General features: G+C 38.6%; 1 protein-coding gene across 1 annotated transcript in view; it reads left to right on the top strand.

The window, feature by feature from the left end:
• Positions 1 to 808: 808 nt before the first annotated feature.
• Positions 809 to 6,000, top strand: part of PCDH15 (protocadherin related 15) — a 451,284-nt gene continuing 446,092 nt past the window's right edge. The window contains exon 1 of the mRNA XM_063132951.1: positions 809 to 861. The gene's annotated coding sequence lies outside the window, so the exon portion shown is untranslated. The remainder of the gene's footprint in view (positions 862 to 6,000) is intronic.

The raw sequence follows: 6,000 nt of genomic DNA, 5'->3' as shown, positions 1-6,000 counted from the left end.
GGAGGGTTAAGTGCCTCTTTATAGGTCAGCGTTATACCCCTGTTCAGAGCCAATAGCAGAAGGGCTCGTCTCTATTCTTCCCCCGCTCACAAATGCTTCCCCACGCCCAGGCTGTGCCAGGCGTGCCAGAATGGCCCTACTTACTGGAAGACTCTTTAAGTCTAACCTGGAAGTACATTCTGCTTGCTGAATACATCTCAAACGAGTATAATGAGACATATTTTTCAATATATTACTTTTAGACAGAAATACTTTTACTGTTAGTTTAGAAATGACAAAAGTGAAAAGTGCTTGAAAGAAAACAGCATATTTTATTCCTTTTTTATTTGTTTACCTAAGAGATATGACATAAGGTAGACTTAACCATCCACACTGCTTATGCTGAGAGGATTTAAAGAGATTATTCCTTGCTGGTCAAATGATACGTTGTAAATAAACATAAGCTGCAGTACTTCTTTGTTACTAGTGAAGTAGAAAAAGCAAACAAAGCATGCCTGGCAAAGACTGATTGGAGACACTGTACATTCAAGGAGCTAGCCCTGATTATCAGTGGGATATCAATTTGTCTTAGGGCTGGAGCACCTGCTACTAATTGCCAGCAAGAGCTCAGTGGTCACTGTAGAGTTTAGTCCACTCAGCTCTCTGCCTGTCTCTCTCTCCCGTAGCTGCTGAGAGGAGGACAGCTAATTGCTATTGCTTTAATGCCAGTGAATCAATGTGCTGAGCTAATAGCTGCAGATAGAGGGCACACAAATTCCTGTTTGGAGTGTATGGCTAGTTACTTGTGATGACTAAAGCAGCTGGAGTGCACAGCAGAACGTGGAGAATGTTTGTTGTGGCTTTCTGATCTAACATGAGAAGGTATTTAAAAAACAACAACATTTGTCATTTATTTGGGGGTATGATTGTGCTTAATGTTTATTGTACCAAGACATTGCTGCAGTTGGGCACTTCACCTTGTGTACCTTGAATTGGGGAAAAAGGGAAACCTTGCTCTTTTTATGTGTGAGATGTACACCGTAAACAGGCTTAGAAGAAAAAAAACTTAATGCATATCCCTGCATTGTAAGCATGAAACTTCCAGCTATTCTGTAAGTTATCCCCCCCACTTTAAATTGAAGTTTATGGTAAACTACCTGAAAAGTGGAGATTCTCTTAAAGAACCAAGTAATGTATCAAGCATGTGAATCATCTGCTTTGAGGTTTATAGCTGGGAGACGGCAATAATGAAGTGCTACTAACCATTTATTTTAGAAGATGCTGAATAGTCTCTCACACCCTTTAAGCTCCATCTTCTGCATATTAACTCCTATAGTTGCCTGCTTTTGGTTGCTGTGTTTTCCTTTTAAAATTATTGTGTGCTCATAAGTGCAGTTTAACCAGTATATTTGTTTGCTATTTCCTAGTGTGGTTTTGAAAAAGGTACCTTAATTATAGATTTGACAGCAATGTTGTTCTTTTATCAGAAGAAAATAGTTGAGAGGGCTATTATCCAGGGGGCTGTATTTTACTTGTTTTTACTTCTTGTCTAATGAGGCACCATTTGATCCATATATTAACTTAATTGGAGAGCTGAGCAGAGAAAATATATGAGATTAGTTTATTCGTTGCAGCAATAAGCACTTTGCATGCATACAAAGTAGCTGAAGTAATAACTTTTTTGGACAGTGTATGTTACTTGCGGAATGTCAGAATGCAATTTCCTAAACATGCGTGCAGAGTTTTGCTGGCATCTAACTATGGAATTAAGCCTGGTATGCCTAACATATACTCATTTATCCAACACTCACTTGCTGTTGTTTTGTTGTTGTTGTTTTCCTATTTGGAGTTAAGAAGGGATATATCAACTATAATTGTGCCATTCCTAGAAAATGTTAATATGCCTCGTAAGTTTAACTTTATGTACCCACTTTTCTGATTCTCACAGGCAGCTCATTATTGGAGCTGGTAAGCTAATATGGCAGGAAATGAAGTTGATGTCTGATAATAAAAGAACAATTAACATTAGGGTTTATTTTAAGCATCACCACACTGTGGCTATCCTGTCATAGAAAAGGTAGAAAACCCAACTTTATATCTATATCTATTTCTTCTTCGAGTTACTCAGGTCAAATTACATTTTTCCCTTTTATGCTTGAAAGGGTTGTCTTGCGGCTGACAAAGTGTTATTTGATGCTTCTTTCTGGTTGTGGTGTTGCTACAGTTTCAGCAACATAATCCACCTGGTTTGCAGCCATTGCCCTATGAAATGAGAGTGCAGTTTAATGAAAGTACTGCCCAGCTTAATGATGAAGCACCTCTCTCTCTCATTTGATGTAATGATGTGCTCAGGCTTGAATTTTAGGCTCAATCACTTTGTCTCACAAGTTACCCTTGACTGGTAAGTGTGCAGGCTGTAGCAAACTCTGAAATTTCCTCTCTCCTTTATAGTTATCTACTTGTCTTAAATCACTGGTTGGAATAATTGCATTGTCATTTCATGTCATCTTAGCTCAGGTGTAATAGCTTTGCCATCAGAGCAGTCACCTGTAAAAATAGTGGTGCTGAAGTTCTTAATACTCTTTGAAAAGTGCTGTTTTATACTGGATTACTGGTTTATTTATATGTGCCTCTGGTATGTTTTGTTGAAAATGTTAGGTAGTATTTAGAGAGAATTAGTCAAAATCAAGCAATAGGTGTGTGAACTAAACAATAAAATATGTATTATCCCATGGGATTAGCTTGTTTTGTTAATTAGAAGTACCACTATTGCCTCATGCACACACAATGAAGCACCAAAAGATGAGCAGAACATCTAATGTGAGAAGACTTACATGTAAGCATATTTTTTTTTGGGGGGGGGGGGAATCTAGTCTGTTGCAGCAAAAACTACAAACATTTCTGTGGTACTTTAAAGTCTATCAAATTTACTGTGTAACAAATATATCCATAGTTTATGAAGCTGTTTCCTCTTGGCTTAATATACCCCTGGTAGTCCAATGCTTTTATGCTTGCCAGCTTTCCACAGTAACAAAGCACAGCTTCAAGCTATCCTACAGTTAATTCATCCTGCTGTGCCTAAAGAGGCATTTGGAATTGCAGAGTGAAGCTACCCAATTAATAAACCCTACCCCAAATTATCCCCAATTAATAAATACTACCTCGGCTCTGTGACCACAATAACTAACAGGTTAGAATTTCCACCATATGCTTCAGGATACATTCTTAAGAACACATAATAATAAACATTAGTTAAATCTTTAACACACTTAAAGCATTCTAACTTCTCCACCACCACCTGACAATCAGACAAATTCAAGCCAAGTGAAGTTGGAGTTCCCTATTTTTCAATGTATATATGTAGGAATATCCTCAAAATCCTGTATTAGTGTATTTCACTTATTAATGTGAAATGTTTAATTCTTTATTCCATTTATATCCCACTTTTCACCCAAATTTCTTAAAAGAAGCTAACAACAATTAAAATTAGAAAACTGCACTATAACTGAAACAACATATTATCACAATCTCTGCTGCACTTATCCATCTGCTTCTCAAATTCACTTTGGCAGTATCTTGTACCAGAGATGCACCACCAAGATATTGTGAGCAAAAGATTGTTCAAGCATGCTCTTTGCTTTCTGATGCTTGTGAAGTGATCTTTTTTTTTAATTCACGTAGAAACGAAAAGCAAATTTGGAATTGGGATGTCTCCGCCAAACATTTTTTTAATTAGATGATTCTTCAAATCCTGTATTGTTAACATGAGAGATCTTCGCTTCCCTGAGCTATTCTTGCAAAGCATAATAAAGAAGTCATTGTAAACAATATGTGTATTGCAATGCATTCTTGTATTCTGCTTTGTGCTAGTTTCTCATCATCACCAGCAAAATGGTGATGATAATGAGGCAAAGTTACATTTCCCCATGGAAATTAATTTCAGTAAGCAGAAGTGAAGTTATATTTTTAGGTATCTCTTTCTACTATCTACTTCAGCTGTTAGGAGTTTCCATTACTGTTCCATTCCTCTAGAGCAGTCTCCCCAACCTGGTACCTTCCAGATGTTTGGGACTTCAGTCAGCTCTAGATAGCATGACAAATGGTCAGGAAAGCTGGAAGTTGTTGAAAACATCTGGAAGGACCCAGCTTGGGGAAGGCTGCAGTACAACTCCTGACACAGAGAACTCAGGGACAGCAGTGCAGGAGCTGCCAAAAATCACAAGCTGTTCAACTGTGGGCTAGCTCAGGGACTGTACTTTGGAGCTTAAAAACCACTCTTGGGTGTTCAGGGACAAAAATAGTCAGACAAATTTGGAGTAGATGTCAAATGTACATAAAAATCTGGAGAATAACAGAAGGGGAAATCATACTTGAAATATTGTTTTGGTTCAGATCTAGTAGAGATGATTCATCTTTCAATAGTTCTGTAACCATCCACCCAGATGCACCTAATCCTCCATCCACACCAATAAGAAAAGAAGATGAACGGAGAATATTTGCTGCAACTCCACCTGAAGGAACAGTAGTTTAGTAGTTTTTCTTTCTATGTCCCACTCTAGAGATCAGCCCATAATCCTTTCTTTTCCCTTCAGAAAGTCTGGAAAACTATGGAATAAAAGTTAGATTCTTACTGTGTTGGGAATTCTGCAAGACTGCAGAATTCCTTTGTAAGCTGAAAATCTGAGGAGGTTTTCAGTCAATACTTTCCAAGAAGCATTGCCATCTCCTTGATACATTTACAGAGCAATCCTATGGTCCTTAACAACATCTGAGGCAAGCTGTGGACCCCTTCTTCCAAGGCTGGAGACAGAGCTCTGGCCTCAGTGTTGGTCTGATCTTGGACCTTTGCTCTCCTTTCTTAGCCTCTCCCAACTGGTCAGAACTCCACCATCAGGAAGAGAATGGAGAAGGATGGAGGGACAGGAAGGTGCTGGTGGATAGGACAGGGAGGGAAGATGAGAGAGAGGGACGGGGAATGGTGACTGTGGGTGGGATGAAAAGGGGGAAATGAGAGGCTGAGAATCTGCCAGGGTCTCTCAGGCCCTGGCCCAACACCCAACAGCTAGATAGGCTCAGAGGCCCATCTAACAAAAATACTGCAGAGGAGGATGATAAGGCTGGAGAAGTTTCTGCAATTCCTCCTGCCCTGCCTGGCTCATATGGCAGAGCACTGATTGGGCAGAGCAGCAGTCCTTTAGGATTATACTCCAAACTTCTCGGTCAGTTGGTCTATTCATGTGAGCAGTGTAACCAGAAAAAGGAATACGTGGAAGTTGGCAGATCACTTTCCATGTGAACAGGGTACTCCCATAAGAGAAATACTTGCTCAAAGAAGTTGAACTGTAGGCTTTCATGAGCTCCTTACTTTTAAAGATTCACTGCTCAGTTGAGTATACCAATATAAACTTAAGTTCAATTGAGCCGGTAAAGGCAATATGTGAATTGGGTCTAAATTGTTGAGTCTTAAAAGTTACAAAAACTACACTAAGAACTGTATTACGTTTAGCAAACTGTGGAAATCCTTCATGTGTCAAAATTTTATAAAGCTAAATCCTAATCTTAAAATAACACAAAGTGTGAATGTTTCATTTTAAAAGTCCTCATTATCTAATAGTATTATCGAGAGAAAATTAATGCCTTTGTGTCAAAGGCAGTATCATTTATCGATTTCCATCTGTTCGTAGTTATTCAAGTATATGATTGTTCCAGTGGGCTTTAAATTAACATAAATCATTTAGCCAGCATTGTAACAACTTCACTAGCTTGGTTGATCTAATTATTTTATTATCCATTTGCATTGTGGTAGTGTTTAGCAACATTAGAGACAAATTGTTCTGTATTTGAAGTTTGTCCCAGATTGTAACTTGTACATAGTTAATCTTGGTTAGTGACTGCACAAGCTAATGGTATTTTTAATTAGCTGTACCTTCTGTGGGGAAAAATGATCCCTTGGCCACAATCCAGAGCTCTATAGGGCTCCAGTGTGCACATTATGCTCTGCACATGCAGAGGCTGCTCTGC

Source organism: Elgaria multicarinata, chromosome 8, assembly GCF_023053635.1.
Source record: "Elgaria multicarinata webbii isolate HBS135686 ecotype San Diego chromosome 8, rElgMul1.1.pri, whole genome shotgun sequence".
Classification (NCBI taxonomy): Eukaryota; Metazoa; Chordata; class Lepidosauria; order Squamata; family Anguidae; genus Elgaria; species Elgaria multicarinata.
This window is presented reverse-complemented; position numbering and strand designations above follow the sequence as displayed.